General features: G+C 37.4%; 1 long non-coding RNA gene across 1 annotated transcript in view; it reads left to right on the top strand.

Moving 5' to 3' along the window:
• Positions 1–2900: 2900 nt before the first annotated feature.
• Positions 2901–18581, top strand: part of LOC127551572 (uncharacterized) — a 110137-nt gene continuing 94456 nt past the window's right edge. Inside the window, exon 1 of the long non-coding RNA XR_007951126.1 lies at positions 2901–3053. This is a non-coding gene — a long non-coding RNA (uncharacterized LOC127551572). The remainder of the gene's footprint in view (positions 3054–18581) is intronic.

The following is an 18581-nucleotide window of genomic DNA, read 5'->3' as shown; positions in this document are numbered from 1 at the left end:
CAGACTTTTGTCATTCGACAGCTCTAATCATTAGAAAGTTTTTTTTTTTTTTTTTTTTTTTTTTGCTAAGATTTGTTATCCTGTGTCTCCTGCTGATCCTATTATCCCCACTTTAGAGTTGAGAAAGTTGTTTTCTAAAGCTACGATAATCAAGGTCTGGAAACCAGTTAGCATTCTGGGAATTGTTTAGCAGGACAAACATTTCCTTGAAGCTCTGACAATTTAATGTAAGTCATATTTTGGAGTTTTAAAATATATATGTGCACACACACACACACACACACACACACACACTGATTGAAAAAAACTGAGAACAATAAGTGGGGAGTTAGTCTCTTTAGCCTATCTAGGACTTAATGATCCAAAGTGAAAAGTATTAGGATAAGTGGCACGAGAGAAATAATTGACAGAAAAAGACCAAAAGGAAAAACAAAAGAACAAAACTAAAGCAGAGAAGAGAGAGAATGACTTGGCTATTTGAACTCTGCAGGCACCTTCACACAAAGAACTGGGGGAGAAACTATAGCTTGTACTTCCTACTTTAAGGGCTGAGAAAATTTCCAAAAACTATTTTCCCTCCAATTTTCCTTCTTCATAGAAGTCCTGTATCATATTCTAATATACTCTGCTTGAATCTTTTCTATCTTGAATTTTTTCTTTCTTGAATCTATATTCTCCAAACCTAAATGTTTCTTATATTCTGATCTTCTTTCTAATATAGACAATACAAGTATTAAAGTTTGAAGTATAAAAATTTTGAGAGACATGACTTCTCATTAATTCCACTTATTAACTATTCTAGCAGATAATTAATGAGATAGGTTAGTGGCAATTTCAAATTTCAAAGATCCCTAATGGAAATCATTCAAGTTATATGCCCTTAAAAATGTGGGTGTCTCTGAGGGTGGCTATTAGCTCTGATTGGTTAAGAAGACGGATATTATAATAAGAAATGGACTTATTCTAATGAGAGTCTGGGGGATTTGATCATCCAGTTTTGGTCAGAGATTTATCTATATCCATATCATCCTGTCCAGGGTGGTCTGGATCAGGGCTTCTTAAACTTTTTCCACTTGTGACCTCTTTTCACCGCAGAAATTTTTACAAGACCCACATGATATAGATATATAGAATGGATATACAAATTAAACTTTTGCTGCTAATACATCATAATTTCATAACCTCTCACAATCAGGTACCCAATCCACATGGGGTTGCAACTCGCAGTTTAAGAAGCTTTGATCTAGACAAAAGAGACAATCCGCTTTTACCTAGAAAATTATTTTACTTTTTGAACAGATTTGAGTTTTCCTGGTAGGTGTATTTGCCTAAGAGTTCATCTCTTTATCAATCCTGCTCTTCAAAGGGAATGAAGAAATGGAGGGAAAATCTTAATTCAATAATTAGTTATTAACCATTTCTATCAGAAGATAAACAAAGTTTATATTAGAAAATAGAACCAAACCATTGTCTGAACATTAGGAATTTTCCCGAGGCCTCTGAGCCATTATTATCGTGCTACTACTTTTTCATCTGATACAAAGGCCATAAGAAAGCAGAGGAGTGGGGCAGCTCAGTGGTGCAGTGATAGAAGTCACCCCTGAAGTCAGGAGGATCTGAGTTCAAATTTGAGCTCAGACACTTAACACTTTCTAGCTATGTGACCATGGACAGTCACTTAACACCAATTGCCTCAACCAAAATAAAAAATAAAAATAAGATTGCAGAGGATCAGACCACAAAGGTGTTAGGGCAATAATGTTGTCTCTGCAATACAACGTGAGCTAATTATTATAATGGGGTGGCGAGTCAAATCTTCAGGGAGACAGGAGGTAGGGAGAAGAAGACTGTGGTTTAAGAGAAAATAATATCTTAAACCACCTCCCAGGAAAGAGATAGGTTGGGAAAGATTAAACTCTCTACTACCTAGAAGTGAGGAGAAAGTGAGAGAACTTGAATACTGACCAATAGATCTTACACTCTACAGTGACACCCGGTGGTATTACACTATACGGAATGATGTTTGATACTCAACCCCACTGTGTCTTGTTAGACTCAGGACCTAATTATATTTTCATTAGATTCTTTTCTGTACATATTTTTCAGGTGGCTGGAGGGAACTGTGACTTTAATACCCGTGCTCTAGACAACTTTCTAAGACTCTAAGTTGGAAAGAAGCCATCAACCTGAATTTGTAGAAGTCCACCCATCTTGGGAGTTTCCTATGTCAAGGAAATCATGGATCTAATCACAATCCTTATCTATCTCTCTAGCACTATTCCTTATATATTATATAATTCACCGTACAGTGCAGATATGAAATAAAAAATAAACCAAATCTTATCTGAGATGAGACTGAATCCAAGTTTCTTGACTTACTATCCACCATCCCATCCATCATACTAGTTATCCATTACAAAAGAAAGTCCCCTAAAGGAAACATTTGATATTTATGGCCTGTTCTATATTAAAAAGACATATTCTAAACGATACAAAATATACTTCAAATCAGATTCACCACTAATACAGTGGTGACCTTAGGCAGTTTTTATCCATGAAGTTTTCCTAATGTACCGAAAATTCCTTTTAACTTAAAATAAAGGGATATTCAGACCTCTTTAAAGAAGAAAAGTTCATTTTCAGAGCAGGCTCTCATCCTGTCCACATACTCACTTGCTTAAAAAATGTTTTAAAGCACCAAATCATTGAAGGAAAAAGATAGTTTGACTTCTGTAGTTTTGGGATATTTATGGTTCTAATTCTTTCTCCAACTCTGTGATACACCATTCTCTCCATTCCCTAGACACCAAAAGGCATCAACTTTAACCTCATTTGCGTCACATGGGCTGTGCATAAGATCCCATTCTTGTCTGAGAGGTCATTTTGCTGAATGCTGGAGAGAGGGAGGAAGGAAGGGGACAGTATTAGGGAAAGGTCAGGGGAGAGACCCAGAGAGAAGGAAGAAAGCTGTATTTACTGGCCATTTTGACAAACACTGATCAAGAATATCCTGCATGCACGATCCTTTGCTAGCTATCATAAGAGATACAAAGGTAAGTAAAAAAAAAAATTGTCCCTGTCTTCAAGAAACTTACACTTTAGTGGGAAAGAGATCTGTACTGAATAATTGTCACCAGGTAAAACATGACAAGTTCAATTTAAGTGGTTAATTCAAAGTGATGAAGGAGTTGAGATTTAAGGAGTTAATTCAAAGTGAGGAGTTCTTTTAATGAAAGTGACTAGTATGTTTTCTGGAGTTGGAGAAGACATGGTGATAGAATAGTGCATTGAAGAGGTGAGTAAAAATGGAGACATATAAATGGAGAGTGATATCCCAGGTTAGGATCAAGGAGAATTTGTTGCTAGACCAATAGTTATTAGTAGGAGGTTTTATGATAGTATATGAAGAATAACTTTAAAATGGACAAAATTCTGGGACTAAGGTCAGAGGAAGGAATTGGATGATCTGAATTGAAGAAAGAGGTTTTGTTTTTTTGGGGGGGCATTTAGAAAGAACAGAAGGAAAGTCTACAAATGAATGAAACTTTAATTTATTATCATACATCCATTCCTTTGGTCAATCTATGCCATTCAGGAATCTTTAAAAGAGAGAAGAATTCAGGAAATATTTGTTTCAGATAAAGGTTCAATATCAAATCAGATCACTGTCTTTAACACATTACTTATTCACATAACTGGGAGATTGTAGTAGGCCAGGTCGCTTCATTAGCCTAGTCTCTTTCAGGTTAGAACTTACCTAGACCATTTTTATCTTCTTTCTCTTATATATTACTCAATAATTTTAATACCTAACTGAGGCATACTGTTATTTTCTTCTTTACATACTCATTTATTTTTCATTTTTCCTGTAGATCAGGTTTATTCTCCCAACTACCATTGCTCTGACAGGTTGAATTGCCAAAGGCTGGCTTTATTTTTCTTCTCAGAGCTCTATCAAAAGGTAATCATGAAGGACCAGAGTACTTCATCTTATTGAAAGTTTCCATTTGTGTATAAATATCCTTGGGTGATGAGAGTTGGATTCACATATAGCATAGTTCACACATGTGGCAGGTAGGTGGCACAGTGGATAGAATAAAAGCCCTGGAGTCAGGAAGATTTCTTTCCTAAGTTCAGATTTGGCCTCAGATACTTACCAGTTATATGGCCCTATGTAAGTTATTTAATCGCTGTTTGTCTCACCTGTAAAATGAGCAGCAGAAGGAAATATACTACTCTCGAATCTTTGCCAAGAAAACACCAAATGGAATTACAAAAAAGGGGTATCCAATCTCTACAGGTAGATTTCTGAGGAGTGAGAACCCATTACTTCTCAATTCCATTTCTGTGCAGATTAAATCAACCCTCCTTTCATTCAATTCTGGCTCAGACTCTCCTGAGTCATCAGTCTTCCCAGAGCCAAAGCTAATTAAGAGCTTTCCCATCATCACACAGAACCAGCTCCTCACTCATACATGGCTGGAAACAGATGCCTCAAAGTTCCATGTGTTGAATTGGAACTAGGCAGGGCATATGTGCCCATGCTCTGTGTAACCTGTTAGAAAGGACAAATCTGAGCATGCTCTAAGCACAATCCCTTATTGGGCAGTCCTCCATCAAGCCTATATAAATACTGTCCCACTCCACCAGAACTCAACAACTCCCAAGCACTCTACTGAAGTGGTATCTTCCCATTCATTACATTATTTTCTTCACCACACTTAAATATTTGTAGTCTTTAGCACAGTCCTGGAACATTTGCTATTGTTTAGTTGATTAATCATGTCTGACTCTTTGTGACCCATTTGGAGTTTTCTTGGCAAAGATATTGGGTAGTTTGCCATTTGCTTCTTCAGCTCATTTTATAAGTGAGGCAATTGAGACAAACAGGGTTAAGTGACTTGCCTAGTCAAAGAACTAATAAGTGTCTTAGGTCAGGTTTGAACTCAGGAAGATATGTCTTTTCTACTCCAGGCCCTCTGCTCTATCTAGTGCCATCTAGCTTCCCCATACTTGGGACATAATAGGCACTTAAGAAATTGTTTCTTTTTGCCATTAGTTTCTTTAAGTCAAAACTATCAAAAATCCAAATAAATCAAACCCTGATTTGTAGTGTTTGCTGATTTCCAAAGTATAAAAGCTCACATTAAAAACTTAACAATTTGTCTCTGAAAGATCATTTAAACTATTTCTAGTAGACTCCTACTTCTGCCTCTACTACTAGCCTATATGAACTCAAGTTATTTTTCTGGGACTCAGTTTCCATAAATATTTGTAAATTTGTATTTGTATTGTATTTGTAAAATAAGATGGTGGACAAGATCTAGAGTTTCTAATACCTTTGAAAATCTTCTGAAACATATGAATCCTTCTCAGATAATTTTTAAGTATATAAAATAAAATTCATAATATGAATATTGAAATATGATTATCAAAATATTTTTAAAACCCTGTTCATGCACTCCAGTTCAAGAACCACTCTCAATGATTTCCAAGCATGTTTTAATTTGAAGATTGAATCTGTAGTTGATTCTCAGTTAAAAAAAAAACCCTCACATTTCCCAGGGATGGTAACTTCTGCCCATTGATCCAAGACCTTTCCATCTGTTCTTAACACCATCTATTTCTCAACTTTACCACTTATCTACTGGATTTGTGCACTCAGCCATCCCCAGTGTTTCGTTTTTAAAAAATCATCATTAATATTGTTGTTGAATGAGTGAATGATTCATCATCATCATCGTCATCATCTTCTACTATTTCTCCTCCTCTTCCTCTTCCTGCTCTTCCTCCACATTTCGTTCCACCTCCTCTTTCTTCTTACTTTTTCTTGCTTTTGACATTACAGATTCTACAATGCTACAGAAAGAAGTCTAGATTTGCCATCAGAGAACTTAGGTGTAGTTCTGGCTCTATCATTTACTACTGGTATATTTTTGGGTCTTCCCTTCCCCATGCTTCAGTCCCTTCATCTGTAAAATGACCAGATGGCTTCTGGAGTCCCTTCAGATCTAAATATATGATTCAGACATCATTCTCTTCTCTTTCAGTAATCTTGTGAATGTTCAGCCAATTCAGATGCACAGTATTTTAAACATCTGTGACCTTATTAGCCAAATAGATGTTCTCATTTCCCAGTTGCAATTTAAAGAGTTTATCTTCGAACCATGCACATGGTATAAGACCTCAACCAGGTCATTTTAAACCTGGCCTAGTTTTGATGTTTCTAATTTATCCCTTAGCCTTACCCTTTCATTTCTGCCAACCTTGTACCATTTGCCTCTGGAATTATTATTGTCCTCATGGATTGACTTATTTCTGGGATGGAAGCCCAGTAATTCTTTTGGTCATGATTCAAAGGACCAATCAGGATTCAGTTCCTAGTCCATCCTGGAGTAGTTATCCCTGTGAAAATATCCGGGACTAATCTCTGTCAGTTTTTATGAGCAAAAAAGATAAGGGATAGCTGAGGACAGCCAAAGTGTGCTTGGCCTCTGATCTCTTCCATTTTTCACAGGAACAATAAGTTTGTGGATGGGCAATGGGTCAGGGCAGGGTGTGTGGGAAAGAATAAGGGAAATACTGAATATTTTAAGAGAAGACTTACCAGTACTTAGATGGGGGTATCTGGACAGCTGTTTTCCTATATCTGAAGAACTATCACATGGTAGAAGGTCAGTCTTGTTCTATGTTTCTCCAAAGGTTAAGTTAGACCAAGGGATGGAAGTTGCAAGGAGATTGATTTTGGTCCAGTATAAAGAACTTTCTAACAATAAGAGCTGTCCAACAATGGGATGGATGACTATATTAAATAGTAAGGTCCCTTCCATTGGCAGTATTCAAGTACTGTCAAGAATGCTATAGAGAAGCAGGGGGAGGTTGGACAGATTTACCTCTTAGGTCTATTTCTATTTTAAAATTCCAGACCAAAGACCCAGAGCAAAAGTGAGAGCAAGAAGAAGAGATAGAGAAAGAGAAACAGAGACAGAGAGAGAAGACATACACAGAAAGAAGACACACACACACACACACACACACACACAGACAGAGAGACACAGAAACACACAGAGACACACACACACAGACAGAGACAGAGAGGCAGAGACACAAAGACAGAGAGATAGAGAGTGGGGAGACAGATGGAGGGATGGATAGCGGCAGGAAGGGAGGAAATGACTTGTCTACAGACATACATACAGGAAATGGGGATCAGATTGAGAGTTCAAATTTCCATTTCTCTCCAAATTCAGTGTTCTTTCCTCTATGGCTGGCATTTATATAGCTCCTTTTTATTACCAAGTTGTTTGCAGACATCATCTTGTTTGCCCTTTATAACAACCCTAGGTGAGGAACTAGAGATTCATAGAAGAAGAATGATTTTAAGAGATCTTTGATGACTCATCTAGTTTAAGTACCTCTATCACAGTTCTTTTTTGTTATAGTTGTAGTTGTTGTTAAAAACCTATTTTTATCTATCTATGAACCTGTTGTCTCAAGTAAAACAGAAACTCCTTGAAAACAGGGACTACATATTTTGTTATTGCTAGACAATAACAACAGCTAGCATTTATATAATGCTTTAAGGTTGCCAAAGAACTTTACATTTATTTTTTTCATAAGATCCTCACAACAACTCTGGGAAGAGGTGCTGTCATTATTATCATTTTGCAAATTAAAAACAAACAAACAAACAAACAACAACAACCACTAAGATAGACAGAGATTAAGTTATTTGCTTAGGGTCACACAATTAGTGAGTATATGATTAAAAGTCTGATATTCCTGTCTCAAAGTGCCACCTAACTTAAACACATAGTATTTGTTTAATAAATATTTGTAGATTAATCAGTTGATTGATTTGGCTCAGGTCACATAACTAGTCAGTGCCAAAGGTCAAACTTGAACCCATCTCTCTTTTCTGAAAATCCAAGTACTCTTTCCATTGCACTACTATGTAGACACTATCAAATTTTCTTGAGAAACACTGGAGAGCTGTATAAATCTCTAAGCTTGTGAGAGAGAGGAAAAAAAAAACATCTCTTTAAAAAAAGTGCTTTTGGAAAACATAACCCCAGTAGTTTAATTTAAATACGAGAGAAGCCATTTGAAACAAAGAATGGCTGACAAACCTACTTGGGACTCAGGAAAAGCTAATGAGAAGGAACAGCTGCTTCCTGCCTGCTGGAGTCATTTCCCAGATTTCTTTCGAATGGGTAATGGGAACGTTTAACAATCACCCATTCAATTTATCAGGTGGAACTAAAATTGCTACTTTTTTTCCCCCAGAAAATTAATTTGGATTTAAATGTCAGCTACCTTCTCCTCTTTCATTTATCTGAAATAGTTTCTGATGAAATATATAGGGCTAAATGCTGCATGCTAATTACTTCAAGAGAACAATCTCAAAGCTTAGAGATTCTCATGAATTAATATTTCTAAGCTTGTAATTTTTCTTTACTTAATTTTTCTTGTATCCTTCTTGACATGTACAGAAGATCTGAATCATTCTATTCATGAAATGAAATTTTTAGAGTCATCCATTCTTTTTTACTAGTTCAGGTGATCAGTCAGTCAAGAAGCATTTAAATGCTTATCATGTGTCAGGCACTGTGCTAAGTGCTGGGGATACAAATAAAGGCAAAGACATAGTTTCTGCCCCCCAGGGGGAGGGGAAACACTATGGAATCTCTACTATGTATTTAAAGAAAATAGAAAATAATCTCAGAGGGAAGGCAGTAGTAGTATGGATATAAGTGGGATGAAAAGCAGAAATATTTTCCTGAAGAAGATGGGACTTGAGATAAGACTAGAAAGAATAACTGAGAAGCCAGGAAATAGGGATGAGGAGACCACCAATGAAAAGACATAAACTAGGGAGTTAGTGGGTCCTGCGGGAGGAACGGAACTGGAAAGTGGTCAGGGTCAATGGATTGCAGAGAATGTGGAGAGGATTAAAGTTTAAGAAGACTGGAAAAGTACAAAGGGGTCAGGCTGTCAAAAGATTTTAATACTAAATAGAGTATTTTATATTTGATCCTGGAAGTAATAAGGAGCTTTTAGAGTTCACTCAGTTGGGGTGGTAGCGTGTGAAATAATCAGATCATTGTAAGCATCTCTGTTATGGAGGAAGGCTAGAGAATAACTGGTGGAACGAAGGATAAATCATGAAATTATCCTTCCCTGGGGTCTGATTGGCTGACGTAGCTGCTCAAAGGTAGAGAGCCAAACCAAATAATCACTCTTCCTGGGAGAATATCATCCCAAGAGAAAAGCCCCAATTCTTGTTCTCTTGTTACCAGAAGAACTATTTTTTGCTCTTTCTAGCCCCTCTCCACTTTTCTTACTTGTGTATTAGGGGCAAATGAGAGTCCATGAATAACTGTTAATTCAATCACGAGTTTGACCTTGGGTGAGATATAATTACAAAAGCATGCTCTGGAGACCGTGAGAAAGGATAGAAATGTTTGTAGGCCAGTAAGTGAGCTGTACTGATACTTTCTGTCCACATGTTGTGTTCCTGAACTTATAGAGGGACCCATTCTGTCAAACTTTAAGGGCCTTGTCAAGTCCATATAGACATAGGGTATAAATATAGTAGCACATAATGAGTATAAAATACCAACTAAAATAGTTCCAATTCAATTCAATACGATGAGAATTTATTAAGTACTTATTACATGTCAGGCTCTGTGCTAGGTACTGGAGATAGCACGATTTAAAACGGCAATCTCTGTCCTCAAAACACTTACATTCTACTGAAGAATAACATGTTTACAGATAAGTAAATTTTAACATTTCATGAAATAAATATAAATTAATTTTGAATGGAAGGGAACAGAAGCATTAATAACTAGAGGATTAAGAAAGGTCCCCTATAAGAGGTATCACTTAATCTGCTCTTTAAAGGGAAATAGAGGTTTCTAAGAGGTGGAGAGGAAGAAGAGCATTTAAGTTGTAAAAAGGATTGATCACTGGAATACGGGACCAGTTTCATGAACTCTGCAATTGATCCTTTGACCATTCCCCTCTGCCTGCTCCCTCATCCCCAAACAGGAAAGACAGTGTGTACAAAAGCAAAGAAATGAGAGATAATACCTATTTTCTCTGTGGAGAGCATCAAGAGGACTTATTTGTCTGGAACAGACCGTATGAGAGGATGTAATACATTTGAAAAGAAAGCTTGAAGATAGCCATAAAATGTCTAGTTAGGGTTTTCTTGAGAGGAGGGACTATTCTATTTTTTTAAAACTTTCTTGATATTCTTAGCCCTTAGCACAGTATCTGATACATAATAAAAGCTTGTTTATTTAGCTTGATTAGACTTAGAAGCTACACCACTGAAGCAATATCCCCCAAAAGTATAGCTCTGAAGTGGAAGACAAAGATATCTGTTTATTCTTCACCAAAAGAACAGAAATTGAAATAGTCTGTGCTTATTTTCTATTCTATTCTATAGTTTGGCTTATGACTACTCAGGCCCGGGAGATGTGTCCCCCAAGGAACTGAACTGGCACATACCCTGAGGCCTCAGGCAGGCAAATTCCACTCTGATCAGAACAGTTGGGTATGGCATATATTTTTTGGTGGGTATCACTGAGAAAAAATACAACTAAGGAAACAAAATGTGTTTGTTCAGTTTCTTCTGTTAAGCATAGTGACTTAATATAGTGAAGACTATAGTGAAAGTAAAGGAATTATTCTTCTGACCTTGGCAAAGTCAAAGAGAGCACCTACTCATCATTCAGGTGCTATAAATTATGCCATTCCCAAACACCTCTCCATCCCCATCTCCATCCTATCCCAATGCCCTGATTCTGTTCATTTATAGTGGGGCTGGGTTAGGAAGAATTCAGATAATATGTCTCATTCTCAGTCTATGGCCATGAATTTTGGTTTCTTTATTTATAATGAGTCATATGAGAGTCCCAGAGAAGAGGATGGTTAGAATGGTTTCTCAATTGCACAGAGAAAGAAGAGAGATCATTTATAAAACCAAATATTATAAGTAGAAGGAGATTTGGTATTTAACTTTTATATCCTACTGTAGGATTGTAGATTATTGAATAGAATATTGGAGGTTGAAGGGATGAATCTGGGGGTTCTTAATTTTGTGTTTGTGAACTTATTTTTTTTAAAAACTATTTTAATATAGTTTTAATTTTAATATTTAGATATTTTAATTTTAATATCTTGACATAATTCAATATTGCATCATTTGTAATCCTATATATATATATATGTATATATATATATGTACATTTAAAAACATTGTTCTATCATGGGGTTCATAAGCTGATACAAAAAGGTTAAAGCTCTTGGCCTAGTCTAACCTTTGCCAGGAGACAGTGTGGTTCAATGGAAAGAAATGTTGGATTTGGGCTTAGAGAATTTAGCTTCAAATCCCAGCTCTGATACTTACTTAACCTGTGACTCCGGACAAATCATTTTCCCCCTCTGGGTCTTTATTAACTTATCTGTAAAATAAAAGAGTTGAATTGGAGAGTCTTTCTAGCTCTAAATTTTTGATACAATCAAACATTTATTATGTGCCTACTATGTGCCAGGCATTGTATTAAGCACTGGGGATAGAAACAAAAACCACAAAAGATAGTTCCTGCCCTCAAAGAGCTTACAATCTAGTGGGGAGATGACATGTAAATGAATATAAACAAAATTAGTCACATATATGATGAATAGGAAATAATTAAAAGAGTGTGAAAACTAGAATGAAGAGATTGAAAAAGGCTTCCCATAGAAAGCAGGATTTTAGTTGGGAATGAAGCCAGAGAGGTCAGGAGTTGGAGTGAAGGAGGGAGAGCATTCCATGCATAGTGAGTAGCCACAGAAAATGCCTAAGGTCAAGAGATGATGTGTTCATGGGACAGCGAGGAGTCTGCTGCCACTGGATTGAAAAGTATGTATCAGGGAGTAAGGTGTAAAAAGAAGGAAAAGTACAAGTAGGACTAGATTGTGAAGAGCTTTGTATGTCAAACAGAGCATCTTGAATTTGCTCCTGGAGGTAATAGAGAGCTATTAGAGCTTATTGAGTAGGAAGATATGTTTGACATGATGAGCTCTGCCTTTTAAGAAAGTTACTCTAGTGCTGAATGGAAGATGCATTGGAGTTGAGAGAGACTTAAGGCAAGTTGACTCACCAGCAGGCTATTGCAATAATCAAGGCATGAAGTGATGAGGGCTTGTACTAGACTAGTGGCAATGGCAGAGAAGAGAAGGGGGATATTCAAGAGATATTGTAAAGGTGAAATTGAGAAGTCTTGACCACAACTTGGATATAGTGAGGTGAGAGATAATGAGGAATCCAGGAGGACTCTTAGGTTGTAAGCCTGGGGAAGTGGGAGGATGATATAGTTTCTACAGTAATGGGGGGGGGGGAGAATGGAGACGGATAATGGATTCTATCTTGGATTTATTGAATTTAAGATATTTATTTGATATCTAGTTTGAGATATCTGAAAGGCAATCGGAAATGCAAGATTGGAGGTCACTAGAGAGATTGGAACACGAAAGGTAGATTTGAGAATCACCAGCATGATGATGGTAATTAAATCTGTGGGAGCTGATGAGATCACTAAGTGAAGTAATATAGAAGGAGAGGAGAAGAAGGTCTGGCACAGAATCCTAAGGGATATCTTCAATTACAGAGTGTCTTCTGGAGGAAGATCAAGCAAAGGAGTTAGAGAAGGAGTGGTCAGATAGATAGGAGGAGAACTAGGAGAGAATGGTATTCCAACAACCTAGAGAGAAAAGTATCAAAGAGGAGAGAGTGATATATAATGCCAGTGACTACAGAGGGGTCTAGGAGGTTGAGGACTAAGAAAAGGCCATTGGATTTGGTCACCCAGATATCATTAGTAACTTTGGAGGGAGCAGTTTTGCTGGAACAACAAGTAGGAAGCCATATTGCAAGGGTTAAAAAGAGAGTGAGAGAAGAGGAAGTGAAGGCACAGATTATTTGTTTGAAGAGTTTCATTACAAAGGGCAGAAAAGATAAGGGGTGATAGTTATGATGGATGGATCAAGTGAAGGTTTTTTTTTGCTCCCCCAGGAAAGAGGAAACATGTTTGTAGGCAATAGACAAGGAAACTGAAGAAGCTTCCTGGATACACCTGAATAGTGCTAGATCTAGGTTCTACTTCTCCTTTTATAGAGGAGAAACCTGAGGTTTAGAGAGCAGAGGTGATATCCTCAATATTGAACAGAGTCAGGAACCAACTAAGCCATTCTGATTGCAAACCTATTGCTTTTTTATATCTTGATGGAAATGCTAAAGATGAATAAAATTGCTCCTGTTACCTTCCGATTCCTGCCTTTTCCTAGCTTTAGGAGGCTAACTCATTCCTTCCAGATATCTCATCTCTACACTCTGATCTATCTCCCAATTTTGTGCTTTGCCTCTTCCTGGGACGTGGTGCCTTTTGGCAATTTTGGCTTCATCTGCCAGCCCATTTAGATAATGAAGGCAATGGCCTCAGCGGCCAACAGATGCTCAATTTGGGATCCAACTTTCTGTAACTGAGTCATGAAATTTTCTGGAATTAGAGGTAGACATTATTTTCTGTGGGAAAAAGCTTTCTGGAGAAGATCTTAGGAAACCTTTAGTTTCATTCCCCAGGCCGATGCCTCTCTGGAATGGGAGATTGGGAGCTGCTGTCACTTTTTAAATGTGTCCACAGTAAAAGATACTGGAAATACAGTTGACATATTCCTTGTTCTGATTTTTCTGGAAGCTATGAAGTGCTAATAAAAAGAAGAACACGGAGACCATCTGAGATGAAAAGTCTAGATAAGGCTGATAAGCATAAGATCAAGGAAATTGGTGAAATACAAATTATTAAAAATGAAAACTGTGTGTCCTTGACTATATTAGAAAGAGGAAATTGACTTTCAAAGCAGACACCATTCATGTGTCTCCAATAGTCTTGTAGACCCCAGGGCATCAACATCAATCTCTCCATGCTTGGGGACCCTAAGACTCATGGCACAATTTACATTTTGATGAATTTGAAGTGCAGAGGGCCATGAAGGTGGAACAGGAAAAAAGAAGTGAAACATTAATCTGAAAACTCTCATGTAAGTGTACAGTGTAACTCAGTCATCACCACTACTGTACTCTTAGAAATGGACCAGCATCAAGCCATCATAGAAAAAGTAAGTGAGGCTTCTGTTGCTGGTGAAAGCAAATTGTAGTAGATAAAGGGCTGGATAGGAAGTCCTGGGTTCCAAACCATTCACAAACCTGGGATCTTGAATAAATGAATCTATTTCCTTGGGCCTCAGTTTCCTTATCTGCTAAAAGAGGGAATTGACTTAAATGTCTTCTAAAGTCTCTTCTAATTATGAAATTCTAGTTCTATGACTGAAGTGGGGATATGTCCACTTTACTCAAATACATTTCTTCTGGAAGAAAGGAAACAGTCACAGCAGATGTGAACTAAGTGAACGTGTAAGTTAATGTTAGAAAGGTGGTCTCAGTGTTTTGGAACATGATCCTGATTTTGACACAGACTTTTTCTTTCTTGAAAGTAACTTTCCTCTCTTTATCACTCTCACATTGAACACTTTAAAACACAATTGGACAGATAGAACATAGTGTTTTTTTTTTTATAATTTTTAAAATACATTTTATAGTACTTCCCCCACATTATAGTACAACTAAAAGTTGTAGATATGTTAGTGACTAAACTCTTTGGACGTGATGGATTCACACTTTAGGCTGAATTCCTTTTCTTGTGGCTAATAATATTATGTGGAATTCCCAGAATCCTTTTGGTCTCCTTTGGCAGTGAGACAGATATCTTAGGACTATTTGAAAATAGCACTGAAAAGTTCACTGTGCTTTTGTTCTCTTTAAGTGTGTGTGTGTGTGTGTGTGTGTGTGTGTATGTGTGTGTGTGTATGTGTATGTGTGTTAGTGACATTGGTGGAGGATGTTTGTGTTTCTGGGAAGTCTTGAGCATTCAGGTCTAGGCTAAAGCTCCTTATGACAACTGAGCTGAGACTGACCTCCTACCTGGCCCTGTACAATTTCTCCTTCCCGTTGTCCATAGATACCACTCCTAGGAAGGTTGTTCTGGGATTCCAAGTACTTGGAGTCATGGCCTATGTCAAGATCTTCTACCCATTGTGACGAATGTCTTCCATTAGCAATCATGGCATCAGGTCAGTAACAACCCAAAGGGAAAATGTTAGCTCACAAGGCTATTATTAATCCCCAGAGTAGTGCCTTTATCCCATGTACCATTTTAAATTAAGGCAGGATGGGCTTTTTTGCCCATCCCTCATGTCTCTTTTCCTCCTGCAGGAGACTGAACTGATGTTGTATTGTTTCCAAGTTTAATTTCATTTGGGGTGGTGGAAAATTTTGAAGTCTGTCTTTGGCTTCTACATCATTTTCAGTGTGTTTGTCTTATTTTCTGCCTCTCTCCAGGGGTATAGTTTAGACTTTGGGTCATTTTCCAAGAGGGTCTTGTTCTTAATGAACTGTCCATCATCACTAAATAAAGTGTTAGCTAATAACAGCTTAGGGTATTATATCTTTTATGGGACACTTCTTCTAAGACCCTAAAGCAGGGGTTTTTAAAATAAGATCTATGAACTCAATTTGTTTTGATAACTGTATTTCCATATTTTTCTTTGTAATTCTGTGCATTTTATATTATGCATTTAAATGTAGTATTTTGAGAGGGGAGTCCATAAGTTTCACCAGATTGTCAAAGGCTTCCATAATATACAAAAGTTAAAAATCTCCTCCCTAATGAATAAACGAAAATAACATTTTAAGAAGTTTCTATGTGTAAGCTACTGGGCTAAAAATAGACTTAAAAGCATAAAAATGCTCACCTTCAAAAATATATTATAATAGAGGAGACAAAAAATGCAGAGGAATTGTGGCCAAGGAAGAGAGGTTTGATATGGAGAGTAACAGCGACATTCAATTGATCTATAGGGCAGTCATGCAAAAGGTCCTTTCCAAAAGGAAATTGACTTAATTTCTGCAGCCAGAGAACTAGAAGGAAAGCAAAGGTGGAAGAAGGAAAACAGATGGTGAGATGACCTGGATGATCAGCTGGCTAGGATATGGACTGTGGCCAGCTAGATGCACTGGGCTAGACAAATTTGCACCCACTTAGTAACAAGTCAAGATGTTAAAGCCATATGGCAGGAGTTCCATAGTTGAGTAAATTGATGAATCTTAAAAGGAGGAATGCCAGAGGAATGCCAGGCACTGTGAAAGGCAGGGTGCTCTAGCAGAGAAAGCACCAGACTAGGAGTCAACAGAATTGGATTCTCCTAGCTTGTTATGTGATCTGTCACCACTTAATACATTGGTCTCATCTCTACATAGAATCACAGATCATGAGCTTGAGGAAACCTCAGATCATCTAATCCAACTTCTCATAGGATGAAGAAACTGAGTCTGGGAGAGATTAAATGACTTGCCAAAGGAGGCAGCATGCTATTGTAAAAAGGACATGGATTTAAACCTTCTCTTTACTATTTACCACCTCATGCCTGATCAGGCATGATCAGGAAGATCTGATTAAAATTTTAGCTCAGCTATTTCCTATCTTGGGACCATCACTTAACCTGATAACATCAGGTTAATTGATAACATCAATTTTCCAATTTGTAAAATGTAAACGCTAAAATAGATCATCTTTGAGATCCTTTTTTCCCCCTAAATTCATGATACTAAAGGCCACTCAGCAGAGAATTCTACATCATTAGGTTTGAAAGGATGTTCTAGGTGAGCTGTAATGTCTTATCTAAGCCCTTTTAAGTCTTCAATTATCACAGAAGGAATACCTCAGTACCATGGAGAGTGACCATTTTGGCTGAATAAAGATGTGTTCATAAAAAAGATGTGTTCATTTTAAAAAGCAATGCTTCTGTTGCTCCTTCTTTTCCAACTAGTGTACCCCAGCAACTCCTTATTTTGTCCACTCCTTAGTTTCATTTTTTGTTCTGAGAAAAAAAAATGCAGCTGATTTCCCAGGATTGCCAAGGGTTGGATAGCTGAACATTTCCCTTCTCTCCCTGGACCATTGAGAGTGGGATCTTGAAAACAAACAGACAAGTTTGTGTCTCTTTGAGCTCCTGGTCTGTGTCCAAAGGAAGTTCATGGGGTCAAGCCAAGAGAAGGGCTCAGAGATGTTATAGTTCAATCATCGGCTCTTAGGCTCCTAATACTCAGGGGGACCTTAGAATTCACTCAAGTCCTGAAAACATACCAGAAATCTCTTTGTTTTGGTTGTTGTTTGTTTGCTTCCCACTATTCATCCATTACCAAGAAGAAGCAAGCTGCTGTCCGAGTTCCAGCCTGCTCCACAGGGTGTTATAAAGATTTAGTAGAGGCTTCTAACTCACGTGTTGTCAGGATCAGCAGAGAAAAGGAAAGAATTATAAATAGCTTGTTTTTTGTTTTTGAAAACTGAAAACAGAAATGGACATGAGGAAATGGAACACTTGGTCAGTGCTCCAGCCTTGTGAAGTTCTGTTCTTTCACATGACCTGATCTCTGGTCTCCAAAAAGGAAGGCTTATTCACCATTTCTCTAACATGTCTTATGTTTTTCCTTTGTTCATGCTGTGACTCCTGCCTAGGATGCACTTTTTTAATGTTTTCATAAAATGCACAGTACTTCATTTTGATTCTCTCAATAACTCTGTGAATTAGGTTAGTCTTATTATACCCATTTGACAGCTATGGAAACTGAGGCTCAGAGGAGTTAAACAACTTGCTCAGTCTGGGCAGGTTTCTGAGACAGGATTGGGGCTTAGCTCTTCTTGATTCTATGTTCAACTTTCTCTGCCCCTTTGCCTATATCAAAAGACAGAGTTTGCAAAGATGTAAGAGGGCAGTGAACTAGGGAGGAGTCAGGAGGTATGAGTCCTATTATTCCATTAATGTTCTGAGACACATTGCCCATGATACTGTACAATGAAACTAATAGAATGAAAATAATCTATGCCTCTGCTATATAATGAAGATAATAAGATTCAAAGGATCATAGATTTAGATTTGGAAAAGATCTTGGAGGCCCTTTAATCCAATTCTCTAATTCTACAGATGAGGAAACTCTTAGGTGACTTGCATAAGGTCACACAAGTATGGGATGTAGAACCAGAGTTCTTTCTGGAAGCAGAATATTATGCTTCCTTTCCAGTTAAGAGCAAATGAAATAATGGATATTGAAGTCTTTGGAAACTGTCAAGTATTATTGAAGTGCAGTCCCATCCATCATGCAAAGTCCACTTCTTCATTGGCTGTCCTGATACATACTCCCCACTTCTCCAAAGTGATTTCTTGTCTTTTTCAGCTCAACCAAATAAATGCTCCTTAGAGACAGGGGCTAGAATAGCATGTCATTGCAACCCATATAGGCTCTGAATATGTTAGTTTCTTGTTATATGGATCATAGCTTTGGGATTTTAAAGGTCATTTAATACACAGCTCTTCCTCTCCTTCCAGTTTTACAGATGAAAACACGGAAGTCCATAAATTTTCTAAGGTGACATAAGTAGTAAGTGAAAAAACTGTAATCTGAGCCTAAAAATTGG

The sequence above is a fragment of the Antechinus flavipes genome, chromosome 1 (genome assembly GCF_016432865.1).
Source record: "Antechinus flavipes isolate AdamAnt ecotype Samford, QLD, Australia chromosome 1, AdamAnt_v2, whole genome shotgun sequence".
Taxonomy (NCBI): Eukaryota; Metazoa; Chordata; class Mammalia; order Dasyuromorphia; family Dasyuridae; genus Antechinus; species Antechinus flavipes.
Note: the sequence above shows the minus strand (reverse complement) of the source record. Positions and strands in the feature narration are given on the sequence as shown.